This window comes from Natator depressus, chromosome 3 (assembly GCF_965152275.1).
Source record: "Natator depressus isolate rNatDep1 chromosome 3, rNatDep2.hap1, whole genome shotgun sequence".
Lineage (NCBI taxonomy): Eukaryota > Metazoa > Chordata > Testudines > Cheloniidae > Natator > Natator depressus.
In genome coordinates, this window is record NC_134236.1 from 85,716,229 (window position 1) to 85,740,875 (window position 24,647).

The 24,647-nt window shown below is 43.6% G+C and overlaps 1 protein-coding gene and 1 pseudogene across 2 annotated transcripts in view; both read right to left on the reverse strand.

Annotated features, from left to right (window-relative positions):
• CDK19 (cyclin dependent kinase 19) overlaps positions 1-24,647 on the reverse strand; it is a 228,182-nt gene that overhangs the window by 132,897 nt on the left and 70,638 nt on the right. The gene's annotated exons all lie outside the window — the stretch shown is intronic.
• LOC141983841 (E3 SUMO-protein ligase KIAA1586-like) lies at positions 3,928-6,137 on the reverse strand (annotated as a pseudogene).

Genomic DNA, 24,647 nt, shown 5'->3' on the forward strand with positions numbered 1-24,647 from the left:
AGGCTGAAGCAACTGGGTACGTTTAGTTTGGGAAAGAGGAGATGAAGGGAGAGACATGATAGCGGTCTTCAAATACTTGACAGGCTGCCATAAAAGAGATGGAGAAAAGTTGTTCTCTCTTGCCGCAGAGGGCAGGAAAAGAAGCAATGGGTTCGGATTACAGCACAGCAGATTTAGATTAAATCTCAGGAAAAACTTCCCAACTGTAAGAACAGTAGGACAATGGAACAGACTGCCAAGAGAGGTTGTGGAAGCTCCTTCATTGGAGGTTTTCAAAAGGAGACTGGATAGCCATCTGTCTTGGATGGTTTAGACACAACAAATCCTGCATCTTGGCAGGGGGTTCGACTAGATGACCCTTGCAGTCCCGTCTAGCCCTGTGATTCTATGTTGAAATTTTCCACCCTGGCCATGGGCCTCACGCTGGTTTTTTGTTTGTTTGGTTGGTTGGGTTTTTTGGGGTGGGAGAAGGTTGTTTGGGATTTTTTTGGAAATTTTCAGCCCAGGTGGTTCAGCTGTTTCTGAGAACAAAATTAGGGGGAAAAACACACATTTTCCCCATTTAAAAAAAAAATCTGTGACCTTTTGAGGACCTCTAGCATCCCCATTTTTTGGAGCAGGGATTTGAAATTTAGTGGAAGGTGGCCTGTGTGCCAATAAGGATGTGCCTTTTTCCATCCCTATGAAAATCTGCTCTAATTTGGCCGTTATAAGCCTTTGGGGAAAAAATCACAATTTACACATGTTCAGCAGAGCTTTGCCAAAGCTTTGCAGAAAAAGTCTGTAAAGAGTCCAGCTGTGCTAAGCTGGACTTTCCCTACAATTGCAGCTCTGGGTTGCTTGCAGACTGGGTGTCAGCACTGGAACTGAGAGCACAGAACCCTCATTCTCTGTGCTCCCAATGCTCCCCAAGCTGGGCCCAGGCAGCACAGGAAGCTGCCTGATTCACATGCAGCAGGGACAAGAGCCAGCCCTCCAGGGGAGTGGAAGGGAAGGGATGCAGAAACAAGACAGGGAAAAAATGGGGACACAAACCAGGGGGACTGGGGACCTGAATCTACATGCTCACAAGGGGAGAGAGAAACTGGGAGTTGGGGGAAAGGGAATGGAGGAGGGAAATGGTGCCAGCAGGTAGCTGAGGAGTTTGAGCTTAGCAGGGAGGAGGAAGAGCCTGGGAACATGCAGGGTGGGATAGGGAGACAGATCTGATGAAGAGCAGTGGAAGAACTGTAACTGTCTGAGCAAAGAGACTGGGACAAGAAGCCAGGGGGAAGACAGACAGGCTCCTCATCCAAGGGAGGGATATTCGGACTAGGACCCAGTAGAGATGGAGAATGAGGAGATGGGAAGAGAAGTCAGATAATAAGAGCCAGGATGGGGGAACTAGGACTGGGATGAGAAGCCTGGAGGCACACAGACTGGCGATGTCTAGGTAAGTGGTTTTCAAACTTTTTTTCTGGTGACCCAGTTGAAGAAAACTGTTGATGCCCGTGACCCAGCGGAGCTGGGGATGAGTGGTTTGGGGTGTGGGAGGGGCTCAGGGATGGGGCAGAGGGTTGGGGTGTGGGAGTGAGGGCTGTGGGGTGGGACCAGGAATTAGGGGTTCAGGGTGTAGGAGGGGGCTCTGGGCTGGGGCACGGGTGTGGGAGGGGGGCAGGGCTCTGGGCTGGGGGTGCAGGCTCTGGGGTGGGGCCAGGGATGGGGGGTTTGGAGGGGCTCAAGGTTGGGGCAGGGGATGGGGCAGGGGATTGGGGCATGGGATTACCTCGGGTGGCTCCAGGTCAGCAGTGCAGCGGGGTGCTAAGGCAGGCTTCCTGCTTGTCCTGGCACCGCAGACTGTACTGTGCCGCAGAAGCGGCCAGCAGCAGGTCCGGCTCCTAGACGGAGGCAGCACTGCTGACAGGACTTTTAATGGTCCGGTCAGTGGTGCTGACCAGAGCTGCCACAACCCAGTGCCTTCCATTCCATGACCCAGTACTGGGTCGCGATCCACAGTTTGAAAACCACTGGTCGAGGTGAGGGGAATGGGGTTGGGACAAAAAGTCAGGATGAGAAACAGAAAAAACTAGGGCAGGGTAGAAGGGGTCAAGCTTGGAGGGGTGGGAAATGGGCTGAAGGGCTTGTACACAGAGGACACTACTCCCCAGAGCCTGGAATGGAACCCAAGATTTCTGAGTCTCACCTTTCCTCTCCTATTAGCAAAGATCTGCGAAACCCAGTGGGAAAGTGTGTCACATCCCCCTTTAGTGCTGTTATACATAGAGGATAACCTACTATTGCTATTCAAGTGACAGAGGCCTCTACAGTGGATCAAAAAGTCCCATCCTGTTGATGATCTACGTGGGTGTCAATGAGACATCACATGGCATTTCTGTTTTTTCAGTTTGCTTTTAAAAACCATAAAAATTACACACACACACACACACACACACACACACACACAATGTTAGAAGAACATTTAAGTTACAAAGTCAAGCACTCAAAAGTTAGGAAGTGACAAATTAAGGTTGCCTGTCCAATCTTAATTCAGCCCCTTTGTGCATATGCATTATGATATTGTCCTTAATTATATGATCACCTACTATTTTTTTGAAGGCCCTGTTGTAGGGCAACCCCTCCTGCAGCATCCTCCCACAGATGGCCATGGCACAACATGCCTGCCTGCCTCAGTTTCCCCTTGGAATCACACTTGAAAAGGATTAATGCAGCAAATTCAAACCATTTTATTTATATTAAGTACCACAGTCCACACATCCCTCACAATAAAAAACAGTTCTGAAAACCCCAAAATAAAACAAGGTTACAATGCAGCAGCTCTTTAAATCCCATTCCAAGATCACTGTTTCCAGGTAACCCACCCAAGCCAGGAACCACTTTCTGTCAGTTCCTTTAGCCCCTATTCCAGAGCCTCACTCTCCAGGCCTTCTATCAGAGCTCCAAGACACACTTCTCTTCTGTGAGTCTTCTCCTCTAGCCTCAAGTCTGGTCTTTTGTGACAAACCTCCCCACAGTGTTCTGCTCAGCCAGGCCTCCCTGCCTGAGAGTCCTATTCCTACTCCAGGAACATCCTTCCAGGACCAGCCCCTTATTTTGGGTGTAGGTTCCTTGCAGCCTTCCACTCAGGTCAACTGCCAGGGGTCTTCCCAGCATTCCATTCACTCAGGCCTCTCTGCATGTGAGTCCTACCCCTGCATCTAGGATCACCCCTCCAGCATCAACCCTCTTTTTTAGGCTCAGCTTCTCTTAACCAGGCTGATTCTTCCCCTTCTGAGGGGTGTCTGCACGAGCGCTCCTTTAACTCAGCAGGGGTTCCTCAACTCTGACCAGTCCTCACCATTAAGCTTTTGATCTTCCCAATGGCTCTCTGTACCAGACATCCTCTGCTGCTGCAGTTCCTCCTCCTCCTGCCCACCCTGGTTTCACCTTTCCGCCTCAGACAGCTCTCACCTACCTTTGTTAGGATATAGATATTCAGGCCTGTCTGTAAAGGCCTATACTCAGTGATGAGCTGCCAAAATCTTAACAACCGATTCCCTAAAAAAAGTTCTGATTTAAGGGATGTGCCACAGAATGTATTTTTTGTACCTTTTTCCATAAGAAGTGGCAATGCATTGAATCATTGGGAGTCATACTTAACAATAAAAAAAAATAAAAAACATTATTAACATGTTTATTACAATAGAAACAAAGTATCGGTTTCTTAAATGAATTTAAAATACATTTAAAAAGAAGAAAATATAAAGAAGAGATGTATGAGTAAGCAAACGATAATAATATTTAAGAATGAAATGCCTATTATTCTTGTATTTTAAAATATTACATGTGAACTACTTAAGTTATTAAAAATAAAAAGTGTAATATATTCATGTTGAAGTATACAATGCAACAAGCAATATTTTAAAGAATACTTAAGTACGTTATTTATTACTAATTAGGTAGTAATTTCCAAATGGCTTCTTAATCTTCTCCATAATCTTTGGTGTTGGATACACGAACTCTGGTATCTAATGCGGATCAATGACTTCTCATCCATGCTTTAACATATGGTATTGGGTTCCAGGAACTTAGTGGTTTTCCCAACAAATTGATGGTCATAAAGCTTGAGATATGTGTAATTGTTAAATTCGCCCTTTTATCACTACAAATAATATTCATCAATGAAAAAGCTCTTTCTGCTTCTGCAGAACTAATTGCAATTGTGTTCATAATTTGCTTTGCTTTCCTTATTGTTTCTGGATCAGGAAGATGTTTTGATTGAATGTTATTCTCTACATAATCATGAAAATCATTTAAATTGACTACAAATTTTATGAATTTGTTTAATTCATGCACTTTTTCTTCTCCTGATTTCCATGGTAACCTGACTTCTTCAATATTCCATGGAGTGGGATCCATAACATTGAATAATTCAACTATTTTAGGTGTATTACTAGAATGACCTAAATTATCTTCTTTATATTTAATGTGATTTTTGTTTAATAACCTTGTCTTCATTTTTTCAATAATACACTCTATTACTTTGTCTCGTGGCAGTGATTTAAACCTTACATTATCTTCAAACTCTATGCATTTAAAAGCATCACTTTCTATCATTTCATTAATTTTATTTTCATGTATACCAAAACTATCTTTTAATTGTATGAAAAAATCAATTGTTCGTTTGATTAGCTTATCTGCCTTTGTTAAACTCAATTGTCTCGCTTGCAGTGCATTTGATAATAATGCAAGTTCATCCAAAATATCAATCATTAATGCCAAGTCTTTTAAAAATTCTTTGTTTTTCAATCTTTTTTCCATGCCAGAAAATTTCTTATTTTTGGAAAAATAAATATAAAGAGCTGGATAAGCTCTCCAGACCACTTTGACAGCTCTAAGGCTACAAGAAGCCCATCGTGGACCAAAAACACGGCCTATTTTGATTATTTCAATATATAGTTCTTCAGAAACTTGTTTAAGTTCAAACTTTTATTTGACTGATGAAAAATTGCATAAATCTTGTCCAAAAAAATCTTGAAATGGCTTATTCCATTGATATCATTTATAGCATCATCTAAAGCCAGTTGTAGCCGATGATTCAAACAATGCCAAATTATAATGTTTGGAAAATCTTGGATGAGTCTTGTAGCAACTCCAGATTTATGTCCAAGCAAGGTGTTCACGCCATCAGAACAAAATCCGATTAAATTTTTCTTTAAATATTCTGTGTCAAATCCTGTATCGGTTAACGTAGTTCTCAAAGCATTGTAAATATTTTCTGCTTTTGTTGATTCTAATTCCACTAAATTGAGAAAAACTGTTGGTGAAGAATCTTGTAATTCACATTTTATAAGAATTACAAGCACAGTTTTACTTGAAATTGTAGAAGCTTCATCAATAATAATACAAATCTTTGAATTGTTTTCAATGATTTTACTAAAAATTTGTTTTCTTATTAATTCAGCAATATGCTCTACGATTCTGATGGCCGAAAATTGAGAATGTAGGCAGTTCCCTAAATCAGTTTCATTCTTAATTTGTAGCTCTACTTCATCCTCCATATCTGACATTGGTCAGTTTCTTTTTACTAAGCTGTGAACTATGTTGAAAATTTTGCTGGTTATTGCAATATTTTTTTCAGTAACTTTATCAATCACTGTAGTGAGAGGTTCTTTTTTAGAGTCATTTAAAATATTTATAACTCTCAAATGAGAGCTTGATTCGAAATGTTCCTTCATTTTTTTTCTTAATGAAACTTGCTGAACTTTTTTATTAGTTCCAGATGCTTTAATAGTACACTTTCGCCATTCCGAAGAAATGTGTAAAGATTTTCCTCCAAGGACCCCCAAATGTGACATATTTGCACAGTGGGAACAGCCAAGTTTTTTGCCTTCAATTATCAAGCCATTATATTTCTTTAAAAAATATTGTGCCTGCTCAGAAGTCCAACAATCGGGTACTACATTTTCACAATCATGTAAATCCTCTTCCATTGCGGACACATTTTCAGATGATTCAACATTTAAGATATTTTCATCACCAAAATTATTGTCACTGGCGTTTTCAGTATTTAAATTATTATTTTCACTACTAGAACTACTGACTAATGATTTTGTCATTTTAGTGGAAAACCAGTCACTAATGCTTTTCTGGCGTTTCATTATGAAGGGTAAATAATATTGAATAGAAAACTTTAATCTTCGAATAACAATCCAGTTAGTATTACACAATGAAATATCACATGCAATTTACTAGAAACAAACAGACCCAACTATGACTTACTGGTCGTGTTGAATTGTATAGAAAACAATTGAGCAAGTGCTCGAACGAGGCAAGTGCAACCCCTGTTAATAAAATAATAAACGAGACGTTTGTCTTGTGTCAGGACGAACTTGGATGCGACCGAGTCGCAGCCTGTGACATTACATGCGCACGCGCATAGCAACATAAATCTTGAACTATCTGTTGTAGAAACGGCTCTTTAACTGCTAAAATTCCTCGTCCCTTTGCATTTGAAGTTTATTTTGTACACCGTATTACAAGTCTTCATTAATTTAAGGTTTCCCGTGCCAGTTTTACATTTTACATTTACCTGAGCCCCCCACGGAACCCCAGAATGACAGAGGGCTAAGCGGGGCCGATCACCGGGACCCCGTCTGGCAAGGGGCCGGCGGCCGGAACCCCAGTCCGGTGGCGGGCTGAGCAGGGTGGCAAGGGGCCGGCGGCCAGGACCCCGGCTGGCAGGAACCGGTGGCCGGAACCCCAGACTCTGTCCACCACCCCGCTCAGCCCGCCACCGGACTGGAGTTCTGGCCGCTGGCCCCTTGCCAGCTGGGGTCCCAGCCAGGCAGCAGGCTGAGAGGGGCCAATGGCTGGGACCCCAGCTGGCAAAGGGCCAGCAGCCAGAACTCCAGTCCAGCAGTAGGCTGAGCGGGGTGGCGGACAGAACCCCAGACCGGCAGCGGCTCACCCGCCGCCAGTCTGGGGTTCCAGCCGCCGGCTCCTGCCAGCCAGAGTCCTGGCTGCCGGCCCCGCTCAGTTCTGTTCACCCAGGCAGGCAGCGGGCTGAGTGGGGCCAGCGGACCCCGGCTGGCAGGAGCGTGCCAGTAAAAATCGTCTCGCCTGCCACCTTTGGCAGGCGTGCCGCAGATTGCCGACCTCTGCCCTATTATTTTCTACACCATTTTATAAGATTAAGATTATTCGTTTTAAGATCGTTTTATAACATTTGTTTTCCTAACAATTTTTAACATCCGGTTCTAAAACTGCTTCAAAATTTAGCAACCGGTACCCGGGGACCGGTGCAAACCGGCTCCAGCTCACCACTGCCTATACTCTAAGAATTTAGGTGTATTCTTATCACTTGGCTAGTTAAAGGTATAAAAGAAAGAATCAAAATCACTGTCTGCCAGTGTAAGGTCCTTCTCTTACTGTGACAGTCTGAGGCCCTGTTCTTAGGCTAAGGCCTTTGGCTAAGCAACAGAGGCAGCCATAAATTGGGAAGCGAACGGTCACATCCTCAAATTCCAAACTAGTCACATTGAAATAAGGTGCTATTGGGCTGTTAGGAATACTATCCTGTCCTGATAATGTCTATCGCCTCCAGAGAAAGGGAAGTGCCTAGAAGATGTAAAAGGAAACTTAGTTTGATAGCATCCTGTCTGGCAAGAACTCACTTATCAATAGCTGGGATGTGAAATCCTCACTTCTGTATTGTTTTGTCATTATAGTTCCAACTTTGCTATTGTTTGTCTGTATAATCTCTATCTGGTTCTGTGATTGTTCCTGTCTGCTGTATAATTAATTTTGCTGGGTGTAAACTAATTAAGGTGGTGGGATATAATTGGTTAAATAATCATGTTACAATATGTTAGGATTGGTCAGTTAAATTTCAGTAAAATGATTGGTTAAGGTATAGCTAAGCAGAACTCAAGTTTTACTATATAGTCTGCAGTCAATCAGGAAGTGGGTGGGTGTGTGGGTGGGGGCAATGGGAACAGGGAATGGGGGTGGGGAAATTGGAATAATGTTTTGCTAAGGGGGGGGAAATTGGAACAGGGAATGGGGGTGGGGAATTGGAATCATTTTGCTAAGGGAGGGAATGGGAACAGGGACACAGGTGTAAGGCTCTCTGGTGTCAGAGCTGGGAAGGGGGACACTAAGGAAGGAAACTGGAATCATGCTTGCTGGAAGTTCACCCCAACAAACATCGAATTGTTTGCACCTTTGGATTTCGGGTATTGTTGCTCTCTGTTCATGCGAGAAGGACCAGGGAAGTAAGTAGGTGAAGGAATAAGCCCCCTAACAACCTTCTTTCTCTCTGCCAGTGCTCTCAGTCATCTTTGACTCACCAGGTCTTGTCCCCATGGCCCAGGTGCCCTCTCTTAACCCTAACTGGCGGTCAGCTTACCAGTCACGGATGTACTGACTTCATACCTCTTAAAGGGCCAGTGCCATCCTGTGATAGACCCCCTGCCTCCTTCAGTATACAGAACAGATTCCCTCTGGGGATGAATCATAGTTCCGTAGTGAAGGAAATTTATCTGCAGGGACACCTGTTTCATTTGTTGCCTAAGAAAGAAGGTATGTAGTGACTGAAGCAAGCGAATGCGGAAAGAGAAAGGATGCCCTCTTGGTTAAGGCAGTTGAATGGTGCCATTAGGAACTGGACTCTGTTCCTGTTTGTGCACATTCCTATGTGATGCTAGTTAGGACACCTGAACCAAACTTTTCACAGATGGTTACTAATTGTGTGTTCTCCATTTTCTAGATGCCCAATTTAAGACCCTGGGGTCTGTTTTATAGAAGTGCTGAGTGAGCAAGGCTGCAAGTGAGGTCCGTGGGAGCTGTAGTTTGAGTATATAAAGTGCTATATAAATAGTATGTACTAAGTACTCTGAAAAAATCAGGTCCTAGGTTTCTCAAACTGGGTATATAAAATTAGTGGATACTTTTTACCTTAAACTCTCTGCCTCCATTCCCCAATTGTAAAATGGGGATGATAATCATCTCACAGGGCTGTTGTGAAAATAAATTCATTAATATTTGGGAAATATTCATGTAACGCCTACTCACACAGGGGCATTGGCAGCGAGGATCAAACCTGTTACCTTAATGCATGAGCCTCTACTGCCGGAGCTAAAAGATGTGCAGTAAATAAGGCATGGGACACACATTGAACAATGAGAAAATATTAGATTGCTCACTAAATGAGCACCATCCATTTTGTCCACTACAAGGCAAGAGTCCTTTGCAAAATAACGTGAACAATATTGTGTTCTTTTCAACGAAGCCAGTTACCACCATCTCAAACCTGGTCTGAATCTACAGTCTGATCTACCTGGTCTGAATTAGTAAGATACAGTGATTACCACAAAAAGTTAATGTTTACCAACAGACACTTCTAGACAGCACATTTTTTTCTGATTCCAAAGTACAGGGAAGGAGAGGTTACTTCCCCTGTAATAACTTGAATTCTTTAGATGTGCTGCCCCTATGCGTAGTGCACTTCAGGCCTGTGTATGTACTCCCGGCATCTGGGATTGGAGAATTCTTTTCCAACTGTGTTCCTTTGGACCATGCATGTGATCCTGCTGTCCTAGTGCTTTGCTTCCAGGGTATTAGAGGCTGCCCAATCATCATGACCTCAGTTCTTTCTCTACCACAGGTCCCTAGGATGGGATCTGAGGCAGAGGGGAAGAAGGGGATAGTACACTACAGATAGGGACAACACACCTTGAAGAATTCCAGTTATTACAAGTTGCCTCTCCAAGTGCTTGTACCTATGTGAAGTGCACTTCAGGTGACTCACAAGTAGTGTCCTCTTTGAGAAGGTGGGTGTGTGAAGCCATGTCCCATTACAGAATGGAGGACCCCTCTACCCAGAGAGGCATATGAGGCAGCTGCCTGTTCCAAAGCATAGTGCTTTGTGACAATGTGTACTGAGCCCATGCCACTGCTCCACAGGTGTCTGTAATAGCCTCCCTCAAGGAAGGTCCTATCAAGGCTGCCTGATCTCTTCTTGAATGGTCACTCACACTGCCCCCAAGAGGAACCTTGCTTGTAGCAGAGTACTGTGCAGCCTGAGATCCACGCTGACAGCCTGGGAGCATAAGAGGCCTCCCCCTTCATCCTCCCTGCAAACAATAGAGTTTTGGTGACTTCTAGAATGATTTTATTATCTGTCAGTAAACGGCAAGGGCCTTATCCATATCCATGGAGTGCCATCTCACTTCTTCCCTGCTTATATGTGCCTTAGGGTAGAACACAGCTAAGTGGATGTTTTGGGTGATGTGAAAGGACCTGGACTTTTCCCAAATTATTATAAATTTCTGTCCGCAGGAGGCAGGCTGAACAAACCTAAGGTGAAGCCTAATGGACACCTTCTCCTTTGGGAAGATCACTGGGGGGCCACCAGGAGCATGCCTAGTTTCCCAAACCTTCCATCTGACGTGATCACAACTAGGAAATGAACCTGTAACCAGATTTCTTTGAGATGACTTTGCATATTCCCACTTGCGGGATTTTGCGCCCCTTTGTGGTGTCTTGCAGCAAAGCCCTTTTTCTAGCAGTGTAGCTAGGGTGCTCCTGCGTCCCCGCCCATTCCCTCAGTGTAGTCGACATACCAAGGGCAAGGCTACAAAAAGGGTGGAGCGCCCTCCCAGCTAAGTACCTTCCACCACAAAGTCAGAGACATCACAACCAGGACACTGACAGAGAGGGGAAGGAGGATGGAAAGTCTGAATATGCAGAGCCACCTCAAAGAACTCCAGTTATGGGTAAGTAGCCTTCATTTCTTCTTGGAGTGGCTCTGCATAGTCCCATTTATGGGCTAGATTGATAAGCAGTACTGAGATTACCCTGGAGGCAGGAACAGAGTCCCTGGTTAAATAAAGACTGAAGCACCACTTTACCACTTCAGCATCCTCTAAAGAAACCAAATCCAGAGTGTAGTGATTGGTGAAGGCATGTACTGAAGCCCAGGTCACAGCTTTGCAGACATCAGCAAGTGGCACCTGGCTCAGACAAGTGAAAGAAGTAACCACAGCTCTAGTGGAACGTGGTCAAATTGAAACAGGCACAGGAACTTTTTCTACCATATAACACTCAGCAATGCACTGATTAATCCACCATGAAATAATCCAAGAATAAACTGTATGCCCCATATTATTCTTGGCATAAGATACATACAGTCTAGATGTTTTTGATAGCTCATAGTTCTGTCCAAATAATATGCGAGAGCCCTTCTGGCATCCTATATGTGGAGACAGATTCCCCTTTATTAGAATGTGGTTTAGGAGGAAAATGGCAAATTAATAAGACTGATTAACATGGAAATCGACACTACTTTAGGTAAAAACAGAGAATCAGCTCTAAGAACTACATTATCCTTATGAAACGAATAAAAGGTGGATCAGCCATGAGCGCATTCAGCTCACTCTCCTGGATGACATAATGATGTCTGTGTAGGCCAACTTCAAATCTTTAATATACATTGTCTTATTCAGAGAAATCTGTCCTATGGCTGAAAAGCTTTCCCTTCTACAAAATTGAATATGGCGCCTATAAAGTGAATCCTTTGAGCAGGACAGAAGATAGACTTTAGAAGCTTGAGAAAGAACCCTAGGTATGAGAGAAGTTTGGATGTAGTAGCTATGTGACTCATCAGGTCCTTGCACAAAAGCACACTTCAGCAGCTAATCATTCAAGCAGGGACAAATGAAAATACCCTGATTCCTTAAGTGAGCCACTACCATGGAGAGACATTTTGTACATGCCCTGGGTGCAGAGGAAAGACCAAGTGGGAATACTCCAAATAGGGACAAGCACTCAAAGAACTGTGGTAACTTAAATGCTGGCTTTTTAATAGTGACCACTGTACTTTCACATTCAATATTATACAAAGGCTCAGACCCTTTTAGTAGTGATCCTGCCACATACAATGTTTGAGCCTAAGGTAAATTAGTTTGAGGAAGGGGTGCTAAGTGACTAGTGCTGCACATTCCAAGCTGAGACTGGTCAAAAAGCTATGCTTTTTACATTTGAGTCAGTCTCATATGTACTTGAAGAAGCTTAGGAAAAATAGTTTAGATTGGGAGCTCCCTATTCCGGATTGCAATATATAATCTCATGTAACAGCACGACACAGCAAGATTAAACTGTTTCTCTTATACACTTCAATAGCTTGTCCCAGGAACTTCGTCAAACAATTCATTTAATATAGTTTGACAAGAATCCTAACAGGACTGCTTTGCTGCTCCAGAAAAGATATATAATGAAAGGACCTGCACTTTTCCCAAATTATTATAAATTTCTGTCAGCAGGAGGCAGGCTGGTAACTTGTTTTATAGTATTCTTTATTGTTTGTGTTACAACAGTAGCAGCTAGAGACACCAATCAAGATTGAAAGCCCACTGGGCTAGATACTGTATAAACTTATGGTAAAGAAAGACAGAAGCACTGACCAGACCCAGAACAAGTGCAGAGCTCCCATCTGTAACTGTTTTAGGATACCATATTTTAAAAGTTTCAATTCCCAGTTTTATCTGTTTGTATCACCATAGCGCTAGCAGCCCTACTTATGGACCACAGATTGTGCTAAGCACTGTGTCAAGCAGAACAACCAGGCTGTCCCTGCTCCAAAGGCCTAACTATCTAACTTTAAAACATGGGGCGGGGGAAGACAGACAGAGGCCTCAGAGGGGGAAGTACAAGAAAAAGGGATAATATTGCTCAGTATGATAAGCTATGGACTAGCGCAGCAGCAACCTAACCATGGTCAAGATTCTTGTAGGCATCACAACAAAGGAGAGTTCTGAGGAGGGATTTGAAGGTGGATAATGAGGATGTCTATGGGAAGTTCCTCCCAAACATGTGCAGCAGCATGCAAGAAAGCACAAAGGTGCTTGTTTGAAAGTCTAACAATTGGGCAACGGAGGCTAGCATCAACATCTCAACAGCAATGATCTCTCCAGAGTTGAATGGTAGGGTGGGGCTAGGCCATGAAGGCAAAATAGCCTTGAAAGTGAAGACAAGCACTTTATATTTGATGCAATAGAGAAGTGGGAGCAAATAGGAAAATGGCATGGTCAAAGCAAGAAGGCTGGAAAATCTTTGCAGCATCATTCTGAATGGATATGAGTGGGGCATGATTGCTTTTGCAAAGACCAGAGAAAAGGGTGCTGCAATAACTTAGATGCAAGGGGAGGGCCTGGATGAGTGTTTTAGCTGTATCATAGAGATGTTATACAGAAAAGAACACGCAAGATTTAAATATAGCCTGAAAGTGAGGACCTAGAGAGAGGTCTGAGTTGAAGATACCTAGATTACAGACCTGAGAGACAGGCAGGATGGTGATGTTGTCTACAGTGATCAAGAAAAGAGGTAGTGAGAAGGGCTTGGGTGGAGGGAAGATTAATAACTGTGTTTTAGCCATGTTAAGCTTGAGTTGATAGCTAGACAACAAGTGTCAAAGAGACAGGTCAAGATTTTAGTTTGGAAAGGAGATGTAGATCTGCAAGTCATCAGTATAGAGTGGGTATCTGAATTTGTTTTTGCAGATGAGATTACCCATAGATAAAGTATAGAGAGAGACGAGAACGGGACCCAAGACAGAGTCCCATGGAACCATACTCCCGTCCTTCCCTCCCCAAAAAAGTTGGAGGGGAAAAATTAGACCGATCCTCCAAAGAAACAATTAGAGAGGTAGAAGGAGAACCAGGCAAGGACAGATCACAGATGCAAAGGGAGGACAAGATTTCAAGAAGAGGACTATGGGTCAATGATATTGAAGGCAGCTGACATGTCAAAAATGGGAAGAAAAGGAAAGGAGGAAAGGGCTGAGAACAGACAAGAAGTCATCAGCAATGATGGACTGGAAGTCACAGAAAGGCCAAGTGACAGAGCATGAGGGAGAGGGCTGATGGGCAATGCTGACAGTGACTAATCTCCTCCACGTTCCCCTTTTCAAGAAAATTGATTTCAAACTGGAACTGGTACAGAGGAGAGCTAGTAGGATGATCAGGGGAGTGGAGAGCCTCTCTTACAAGAGGAGACTAAAAGAGCTTGGTTTGTTTGCTTTAGAAAAATGAAGGCAGAGAGAGGATATGATTGCTTTCTATACATGCATCAGGGTTATAAACACCAGAAAGAAGAGCTTTTTAAGCTAAAGAAGACTGTTGGCACAAAAACAAAGTGGGTATAAACCATGAATAAGTTTAGGCTGGATATTAAAAGATTTCTAAACCATCAGAGGAGTGAGATTTTGGAACAGCCTTTCAATAGGAGTAGTAGAGGAAAACAATTTAACTATCTTAATGAGTTTATAAATGGGATTATGACAGGGTTACCCATGATAGCTAGGAACTGGACTCTATAATGCTGGACTCTATAAGGCCCATGTTCCTACATCAGATAGGGGAAGCTCACCAACAGAGAGATTAGAGAAAGCAGTGCTTGTAAAGTGAACTGTCCTTTTGTTGAATGGGAGAGTTGAATCAGGGCTGCAGGACTAATAAAGTGAAGGTGAGGAAACATGCAACAAAGTGATCCAATGGGTCATCAACATGGAAGTTGCAGTCACTGTGGATGAGTGTGGGATAGCGTGATGAGAGGGAGCATACACCAGTGGTCAAAATCAGAGGGGCAGGCTGATGGGGAGATTAGAAGATTTAAAAACAACACGAAAAAAGAGTTACGGGAATTTAAAAATACTTCATTCCTTCTATTTAGAGGACAAATGTTTTTCTTTTACATTCATCTTTTCAGCCACCACTGCCATAATATTGGACTTTTTGGAATAGTTTCCCAACATGTCACGAGGGTGTGATGGGATAATTCAGTCAATTAACCAAATAAACTAAAAAATAAGGGATACACAATATTCCTTTTCTTGTTTCCATGCACTATGACGTGTTACAGTTTGATCTATAGGACCACATATGTCTTTTAGCCGAACCTGAAAAAAAGGATATGCAAGGACACTTTCCTTTATCCTATATTACCAAGACAGAAAAAATGTTTTTGCAATGCTCTTTATAAAAGCATAAAATAAAGGTTTTCCTTTCTATTTCTGGCAAGAAGTATGGAAAAAGTATAGGCAAGAGGCCAAATCTTGAGCTAGTGTATAATGGCATAACTCCACTGTCATCTATAAAGTTATGCTAGTGTATACTACAAGAGGATCAGGCCTAAAATGTGCTTTGTTCGTAACCATCATATCAAATATCAAAGCTCTTACTTCCTTTCAGTAAAAGTTGAGAACAGTATTCACTAACCTGGAAAGGATGTAGATGCCCAAGGGAAGGAGAATAAGCTATACCGGTATAATAGGAATGTATCTGCATCTACAATAGGGAAGCTGTACCACCATAAACATTTTGGTTAAAAAAGTCATACCCCCTAATCATAATAGTTATACTGGTACAAAAATCCATGTACAAATCAGGCCTCAGTATAATTTTACATGATCCCGAAGCTGAATACTAATATTTCTGGTATTCTAGTAGAGACTTCCTTATTTTACTTTTAGGGGATTTACCCAATTTCCTTTTCATTTTCAGATATTTAAGAAGAGTAACACAAATTATCAAAGATGTAATACTAATGTGTCAAATGTCAAATCAAAAGGAACTTTCTTAAGGAGACAATCAGAAGAATGCATAATACTGAAGAAAAGGCAGTGGCAAAATGTAAGTCTACAAAATCTAAAAAGCATTTAGTGTGGAAAAGGAGCATTGATGAATTTTATTATTTAAGTTAAAATACTTAAAATCTCATACAGCGTCAGATAAGGAAGAGTTTCCTCTCCCCCATACCCTTCTTCCTTCTATTCATGGCTTATTAATTTTATCACATGCAATGGTAAAGTAATAAGCAGTTTAATTACTGCCCACATTATATTTACTAATGAGGGTGATAATTGGCTGTAACTCCATGCTGCACATAAGAACATCTGTTCTTTTCCTTTCCTAGGTACTGAAATACATATTCTCTGTTGCCTGGGTAACAAACATCTTTCTCTGAATAAAATCTAACATTTTAAAGGGACACGATCAACTACAGTCACTTCGGTCTGATTTTCTCTCCCCTACTGTTCGTATAACTGAGTGGTTTTCATACTTTTTACCATCATGTGACACTTTTATCAAACCAAATAAGTTCAGGCCCCACCTTCACGTGTTCTAAAGATAACATTCACTTTGCCACCTCTTAGCTGAACAGAGGTCAATTTCGTGGCCTTGCACCAAGTTAGTTTCCATTGTTGAGAGAGGTGACATTCTGGAGCATGGTCTAATTTATTTATCTATACTATGCCTGACTCCCCCTCAGTCCTAAAATAAAAAGACAGAACAAGCTACATTCAGGCAAATCTAGAAACCCTAGCTCTGTTACCCTGATTTGACACAAGGAACAGCCCGCTTCATCTCTTTTCCTCCAGGTCTCTAACCATTTTCCCCAAATGCCTTGCAACACATCCTGACAGTCTGCCCTACTGCCCTTCAACAGATCAGCAACAGATTCAGTCTTAGTGGACGCCCTCTGCTGATCTCTTACTGCTCAGCAAATTCATCACAATACATAAATTTACTAATGAAACACTAGAATACTAAAGTACATCAAATTATGAAAGCTTTTACAGCTTGACATTTCAATGAGATGGATGAACTTGTTCTGAGACCAGTGCTTTTCAGAAGTGGAAGATGGAAACTGGAAAGCGATCTGTGAAACCTGAGGAAAATCAAGGCTGTGAGAAAGGTTCAAGGGGGAAAACAGACTGGGGAACCTCAAGGACAACCCACGTCACCTCCAGCCTCTTCCACCCTTCACCATCTTAGCGACAAGGACCTAACAGAGCAAGCTGTCTCCTCCTTCATCCCATTTTCTCCACCCCTCCAAGGCCAACACTGAGAGCAGAGAAGGTGGCTGAGATAAATCACTGAAAGTGAAACCCTTTTCTGTCCCTGACACCTTGTTAACTGCACTATCACAAAAATAACTATGGGCTAGGCACTTTCCAAACACTTAAGAATGGCCCTTACTCGAAAATCACAATCTAAGAAAAAAGAAATATAGACAGTCAAGGGAAGGGGATCAACAGCAAACAATTTATAAAAAAGTGAACTTGATTCACTATAGGCAGCACAGAAGTGGGTCTTCAAGGTGACAAGGTAGGGACCTTGAAGATGAGCTCAGGTAGATTGTTCGGCACATGGGACTGCTTGATAGAGGCACAGAGTTGACTGTGTGAGAATTTGATGATGAGGTTTGGAGCACTGGCAGGGCGGAGTGGACAGGAGACAACATGAAGCTTAACTTGGAAGGAAAAGTAGGAAACACCGAGTGTGACGGTGCCCCCCATAAGGCTTTATGGAACTATACTTATGAATGTATTGTGATACAGCATGGCCAGAGGGCAGCAGGAGAGTACCAGAAGAGAGCCTTATTCCCTGTAGAGGGAAGAAAGTTTGCTATAAATTAATTAAAGCACCTGAAGCCAATTAAAGCACCTGAAGCCCGTCACATGATAAAAACCCCCTGCTTCAATCAGACAAGAGGAGGAGTGGAAGCAGAGTGGATTGGTGTTGGAGCAGAGAGCAGTTTGGAGGGAAGCAGAGAAGAGTTTGGAGAAGTGCTGTGGTGGGCTAAGACCACCAAGACCCTAGGTAAAGGGACACCTGGTTTGTGCAGAGGAAGGGCAGGAAGCCCCACAAGCTGAAGGGCAGGAGAGGGAAGTAGCCCAGGGGAAGGAACCGCTAGTTCTAGTGGTTTACCGCTATCCGTAGGGCCCCTGGGCTGGGACCCAGAGTAGAGGGTGAGCCTGGGTCCCTCCCTCTCCACTCCACTCCTCTAGGACACTAGTGTGGCAGTTAATACCCCAGTTCAGGGGCAAGAAATGGTGCCCTGAACCCCCATCCAAGAAGAGAAAGCACAAGACCCATTATAGTAGTGCTGGCAATTTGCCACAGTACCTATGATGTAACTAGAATGTGTTTTATGCTACGTATGCCATGTAACCTATCTCTGTAAAGGTTATGATCTACTGAATCTATTAATCCTATTTCTATGCATGTATCATTTTTGTATTCAAAGTTATGAATATTGGCTGCATATTTGTTTGATTCTGAGCAGATTTTAGCGAAGCAGTTGGTCAGCTTCCTGATAAAAGACTATTCTCAGTATGTGCCCAGTCAAGAAGCCCTTAAGCCAACAATGAACTTGGAGACGCCAGTCCACATCTGGGCTTTCCCAGGAATGTGGCTTGGCTGGTAAGGAACTCATTCATGCATGGACATGTGACTTGCCCAGGTGACTCCAAAACTCCATTTTGTAGCTGGACTTTGCATAGGAGAGAGAAGGGGGTCTCCACCCACAAAAGAAAGTCTATTTAAACCCCTGGAAGACCCCTCCATTTTGTCTTCAGCTGGCTAAAGAGAAACATGGAAGAAACTGGAACAGAGGACAGTAACTACAGGGAGTGTGAGTGATTGCTGGACCCAAACTAGAGGGAGCCTAGTCTGTAAAAGAAAGCTTACTGGAACTGGTGAGGTATTTATCTGTATTCAGTTTTATTACCGTATTAGACATATACTTATGTGTTTTATTTTATTTTGCTTTGTAATTCACTTTGTTCTGTCTGTTACTACTTGGAACCACTTAAATCCTACTTTCTGTATTTAATAAAATCACTTTTTACTTATTAACCCAGAGTATGTATTAATACCCGGGGGGAGGGGGAGAACAGCTGTGCATATCTTTCTGTCAGTGTTATAGAGGGCAAACAATTTATCAGTTTACCCTGTATAAGCTTTATTTAGGGTTTGGACCCCACTGGGAGTTGGGCATCTGAGTGTTAAAGACAGGAACACTTCTATAAGCTGCTTTCAATTAAGCCTACAGCTGTTAAGGGACGTGGTTCAGACCTGGGTCTGGGTTTACAGCAGGCTAGCGGGTCTGGCTCAAACCAGGCAGGGCACTGACGTCCTAAGCTGACAGGGCAGGAAAGTAGGAGCAGAAGTAGTCTTGGCACACCAGGTGGCAGCTCCCAGGGGGTTTCTGTGATCCAACCTATCACACCAAGTTACGTACATATAGCTCTGGAGATAATGACAAGAAGATTAAAAATTAATAAGACCTTAAATGGGAAGCTAGTGGAGGGGTTTAAAAGAAGAGTGGCAGCATTTTGTACAGACTGAAGGGGAACAATGTGTCTTTTGAGAGACCAAAGAGATGGGTATGGCAGTAATCTAAAACAGGATATTATAAGGGCCTGGACAATAGATCTGCTGTGGGGATGAAAAGAAAGGAAAGATCTCAGAAGTGTTGATGGGAAAGATTTGAAACTAGCCTGGAGACCTGAGACAGGAGTAGAAAACAACACTCAAGGCTGCAAGCTAAGGTGATAGAGAAGAGAGACATCTCAAGAATGACAAAAAGAGAGGAAGAGTTTGTTTTTTGCCATGCTCAGTTTAAGGTGACAACACATCCAAGAGGAGATGTCAGACAAGCTGAGTTGTGGGATTGGATGGAAGGAGACAGTTCAGTGGTAGAGAGAAAGAATTGCAAGTATACAGATAACAGCTGAAGACATGAGCTGAGGAGACAGGGCGTAAAGTGAGAAGAGCAAGAGGAGTAAAAGCTCTGAGGAATCCTCTCTAAGTAGGAAAAAAAAGAAGAACCCACCCATCAAAAGAAAAATCAGAGGCCAGAGGAGAACCAGGAGAAAACAGAATCTCTAAAGCTCACTGGAGATGAAAGATCAAAAAGGAGATGATCAACAGCATGACAAGCAGCAGAGGGAAGGTAAAGATCCTGAGATTTTTGTCAAGAGGTCATTACCCTAGTAAGAGCAGTTTCAGCAGAGTGGAAACATCAGAAGCCAGATTAGAAGGGATGTAAGACAGAGTTGGAGGAGAGGAAATCAGAGCATATTAAAATATTTGAGAGAATAAATTAAAAAAGCTGGGAAGGTAGCAGGAAAGGCAGATATGGAGAAGGAGAGTTGAGAACATACTTATATTGAGTGGAAAAAGGACAGATTTAGAAGGAAAGAGAGATGGGGAGAGCATAAGGACGATGGAAATGAAGTGGGAATGGATGAATTCATTGGCACAGCTGAAGAGAACGCAGAGACCTTAACGTCAGTGATGGCGAAGGTAGTGTTTGTGGGAGAGGGAAGATCTTAGCAGATTTTGTAAATTTTGTCTTTGAAGAAGAAATGGGTACTTAGTTTACATTAACTGTAGTTCTTAGATGTTGTCCATAAATATTCCACTGTTTGTATGCATTGTTTTGGGAGTCTGTTAGGGACTGCACCTGGCCTTGAGTGTCCTTATGCCTTTAATCAAGGGCATAACGGCAATATTCCCCAACACACCCCTCATTTCCTTCACCAATACAGAATCCAGGAGTTTCAGATTCCACAGTAGTGAGGAAGATGGGTGGGTTGTGGAATACATACGGATAATATCTTGAACCACAGGTACTGTAAGGTAAATAAGATTCTTCTTAGGGTATGTCTACACTATGAAATTAGGTCGAATTTATAGAAGTCGGTTTTTTAGAAATCTGTTTTATATATTCGAGTGTGTGTGTCCCCACAGAAAATGCTCTAAGTGCATTAACTCGGCGGAGTGCTTCCACAGTACCGAGGCTAGAGTCGACTTCCGGAGCATTGCACTGTGGGTAGCTATCCCACAGTTCCCGCAGTCTCCGCTGCCCATTGGAATTCTGGGTTGAGATCCCAATACCTGATGGGGCTAAAACATTGTCGCGGGTGGTTCTGGGTACATATCATCAGGCCCCCATTCCCTCCCTCCCCTCCGTGAAAGCAAGGGCAGACAATCGTTTCGCGCCTTTTTTCCTGAGTTACCTGTGCAGACGCCATACCACGGCAAGTATGGAGCCCGCTCAGCTCACTGTCACCGTATGTCTCCTGGGTGCTGGCAGACGCGGTACTGCATTGCTACACAGCAGCAGCAACCCATTGCCTTGTGGCAGCAGACGGTGCAATAGGACTGGTAGCCGTCATCGTCATATCCGAGGTGCTCCTGGTCGCCTGTGTGAGGTCGATCAGGAGAACCTGGGCAGACATGGGCGCAGGGACTAAATTTGGAGTGACTTGATCAAGTCACTCTCTTTAGTCCTGCAGTCAGTCCTATTGAACCATCTTATGGTGAGCAGGCAGGTGATAGGGATTGCTAGCAGTCCTATTGCATCATCTTCTGCTGGGCAGGCAAGAAATGAGGATGGCTAGCAGTCCTATTGTACCATCTTCTGCCGAGCAGCCATGAGATGTGGATGGCATGCAGTCCTTCTGCACCGTCTGCTGCCAGCCAAAGATGTAAAAGATAGATGGAGTGGATCAAAACAAGAAATAGACCAGATTTGTTTTGTACTCATTTGCAAACACCCCCCCTGTCTAGGGGACTCATTCCTCTAGGTCACACTGCAGTCACTCACAGAGAAGGTGCAGCGAGGTAAATCTAGCCATGTATCAATCAGAGGCCAGACTAACCTCCTTGTTCCAATAAGAACAATAACTTAGATGTACCATTTCTTATTGGAACCCTCCGTGAAGTCCTGCCTGAAATACTCCTTGATGTAAAGCCACCCCCTTTGTTGATTTTTAGCTCCCTGTAAGCCAACCCTGTAAGCCGTGTTGTCAGTCGCCCCTCCCTGCATCAGAGCAACAGCAAACAATCGTGCATCTGAGTTGAGAGTGCTGTCCAGAGCAGTCACAATGGAGCACTCTGGGATAGCTCCCGGAGGTCAAATACCGTCGAATTGTGTCCACAGTACTCCAAATTCGACCTGGCAAGGCCAATTTAAGCGCTAATCCTCTTGTCAGGGGTGGAGTAAGGAAATCGATTTTAAGAGCCCTTTAAGTCGAAATAAAGGGCTTCATCGTGTGGACAGGTGCAGGTTTACATCGATTTAAAGCTGCTAAATTCGACCTAAAGTCCTAGTGTAGACCAGGGCTTAGAGTGTTTGTCCATATATATTCCACAGTTGTCCACGCACATGCAGCAATCTAAATTGTAGGAGATAACTGCTAGGAGTCCACCTAAATAATGATTGTAGGCCAGCCCTATCAAAACTAGTGTCAGATCTCAATGATTCTACTGTGGAGTAATGCTGAATAAACAAGTGAACTGAACCCAAGTAGCTGCCCTATATATCTCCAGCATGGGAACATTTCTCAAGAAGCAACAAAGATTGCTTGTGCTCTAATACAGAGCCACCACTCTCAGTGCGTCTGTGCTTTACGTCTGGGGGAATTCTATGCCACTGCGCATGCACATAATTAATGAGCCACACATTTTTAATTTTTTGTGCAGAAAAAAGCTTCTGCTGGAAAGTTGCTGCAGTTCCTCCTTTTGTGCACTAAACGGTGTTTTAGCAATAGAACAGAGCAGCAGCTCCCGCCCAGCTAGGGAAGAGAAAGAGTTTGCCTTCTTCACAGCACCTGTCAGGCCAGGCCAAGAGACAGGGGCTATAGGGAGATGGACAGCATGGGGCTGCGGGTGGGGTGGGGGGTGGCAGAGTCACAGACAGGAGATCATAAGGGCTAGTGGAGGACATGACGGTGAAGGTAGGAAGTCACCCAGGGGAACTTTAGAGACAAGCAGCGTCAAAGCTGCACTGATGCTCGGCGTGTTGCGGGCGGATCCCCACCGAGCTAAGCGTGAGGGGAAACCCCACCAATAGGAGAGCCCTGGGTGGGGGCCCGGTGGAGAGGGCAGGCCCGGGTCCCCCTACCATTCCAACCATTGGGATACACTTCCCTGCCTGAGAGTGGGAGCTATGGACTCTGGCCATTGGGCCACACTGCCCTGATAGGCGGGGCGTGACACATGGACTCAGATTAGGTCCTGCTACCCCGACCAAGGAACGAGCACGGGAAAACCAGCCATTGGGCCACATCAGAATGCCCTTAAAGGACAGGCATGGGAATGTAAGAGTGGTGAGGCCCCGACACCCCATCCACCCCTGCCAGAAAGGGGAGCTGCGGTGCCGGACCCGTCACATTCCCCAAACGTTCTTCTGGTATCCAATGTTACCACTATGAACAAGGTTGTTTAAATGGAAAGATGAAACAGAGAAGAGGTAGCTAATAGCTTAAAAGGTAGGGCCATTAACCCAATGAGAATTATATTTAGGTCCTGAGCAGGGGAGGGTTTCCTAACAGGGAGATATATCCTCATAAGGCCCTCTTTAGGAATCTGGCCATGGTAGGCTGTGAAAGCAGAGTACTCCTGAATTAGATGGTTTAAAGTTGAGATGATTGCTAGGTGAACCTTCACGGAGCTCACTGACAGTCCAAAGTTCCTTGGGGACAGAAGGTAGTCCAGTATCCATGCCAGAGATGAGGATATTGAATCCAGCTAGTGAATCTCTTCCACTTAGAAACATAAGTATGCCTTGTAGAGTATTCGGTGGGTTAGGATGTTTTGATCCTCAGTCAAACAGTGAGAAGTGTAAGGGTTATGTATTTAGGGATTAATAACAAGAATTTTAGTTATAAGCTGGGGACGCATCAATTAGAAGTAACGGAGGAGGAGAAGGACCTTGGAGTATTGGTTGATCATAGGATGACTATGAGCCACCAATGTGATCTGGCCGTGAAAAAAGCTAATGCAGTCTTGGGATGCGTCAGGCAAGGTATTTCCAGTAGAGATAAGGAGGTTTTAGTACCATTATACAAGGCACTGGTGAGACCTCACCTGGAATACTGTGTGCAGTTCTGGTCTCCCATGTTTAAGAAGGATGAATGCAAACTGCAACAGGTACAGAGAAGGGCTACTAGGATGATCCGAGGAATGGAAAACCTGTCTTATGAAAGGAGACTCAAGGAGCTTGGCTTGTTTAGCCTAACTAAAAGAAGGTTGAGGTGAGATATGATTGCTCTCTACAAATATATCAGAGGGATAAATACCGGAGAGGGAGAGGAATTATAAGCTCAGTACCAATGTGGACACAAGAACAAATGGATATAAACTGGTCATTGGGAAGTATAGACTTGAAATTAGACGAAGGTTTCTAACCATCAGAGGAGTGAAGTTTTGGAAGCAGTGGGGGCAAAAGACCTATCGGGCTTTAAGATTAAACTCCATAAGTTTATGGAGGAGATGGTATGATAACATGATTTTGGTAATTAATTGATCTTTAAATATTCATGGTAAATAGGCCCAATGGCCTGTGATGGGATGTTAGATAGGGTGGGATCTGAGTTACTACAGAAAATTCTTTCCTGGGTATCTGGCTGGTGAAACTTGCCCAGATGCTCAGGGTTTAGCTGATCGCCATATTTGGGGTTGGGAAGGAATTTTCCTCCAGGGCAGATTGGAAGAGGCCCTGGAGGTTTTTCGCCTTCCTCTGTAGCATGGGGCATGGGTCACTTGCTGGAGGATTCTCTGCTCCTTGAAGTCTTTAAACCACAATTTGAGGACTTCAATAGCTCAGACATAGGTGAGAGGTTTTTCGCAGGAGTGGGTGGGTGAGATTCTGTGGCCTGCGTTGTGCAGGAGGTCGGACTAGATGATCATAATGGTCCCTTCTGACCTTAGTATCTATGAAAGCTGAGCAAACCCTATGAACAGCCATTGGCTCCAAAACATTTATATGAAATCTTGTTTCCTGAAGAACCCACATACTTTAGTGGGTTTTCCAAG